Source organism: Morone saxatilis, unplaced genomic scaffold (assembly GCF_004916995.1).
Source record: "Morone saxatilis isolate NCDOM2014 unplaced genomic scaffold, NCSU_SB_2.0 Contig7, whole genome shotgun sequence".
Classification (NCBI taxonomy): domain Eukaryota; kingdom Metazoa; phylum Chordata; class Actinopteri; family Moronidae; genus Morone; species Morone saxatilis.
This window is the reverse complement of record NW_023340246.1, coordinates 4,070,734-4,071,189: the sequence shown is the minus strand read 5'-3', so window position 1 is coordinate 4,071,189 and position 456 is coordinate 4,070,734. Positions and strand designations below refer to the sequence as shown.

The 456-nt window shown below is 32.7% G+C and overlaps 1 protein-coding gene across 1 annotated transcript in view; it reads left to right on the top strand.

Annotated features, from left to right (window-relative positions):
- The window catches only part of LOC118340935 (kinesin-like protein KIF13B), a gene marked incomplete at its 5' end in the record, with an annotated part of 32,813 nt that overhangs the window by 26,802 nt on the left and 5,555 nt on the right, over positions 1 to 456 (top strand).

Sequence of the window (456 nt, the reverse complement as noted above, 5' to 3'; positions counted from 1 at the left end):
TTATTTATCACGTCTTATGGCTTTCTGTTTATATTGTTTCTATTGATAGACTAATACACTTGATTCATTAACTGTTTGCTCCATGATAGACTAATACGGGTGATGATAGACTAATGACACTGATTCATTAACTGTTTGCTTTTGTTCCACAGCAGGACTTCACTGTCTCAGAATATTCACAATTTCTACTTGCTTTGTTTCAAGTAGTACATTTAAATATGTTATTAATATTCAACATAGTAAAAACATAAAAAAAACCTGTAACTTGACAATTAAAAACACTGTAGAGCAGTAATTGCCTACCAGAGGTACCTGTGCCCCAGGAGGTACTTTTGAATCTGCCAGGGTTTACAATGTGGAAAGGTTGAAGCATTAATCCACTAATTAATAAGGAAAAAACCCAGAAACTTTGATTTGATTTAAAAAAATATGTCCACATATTGAGTCAGCTGTAAC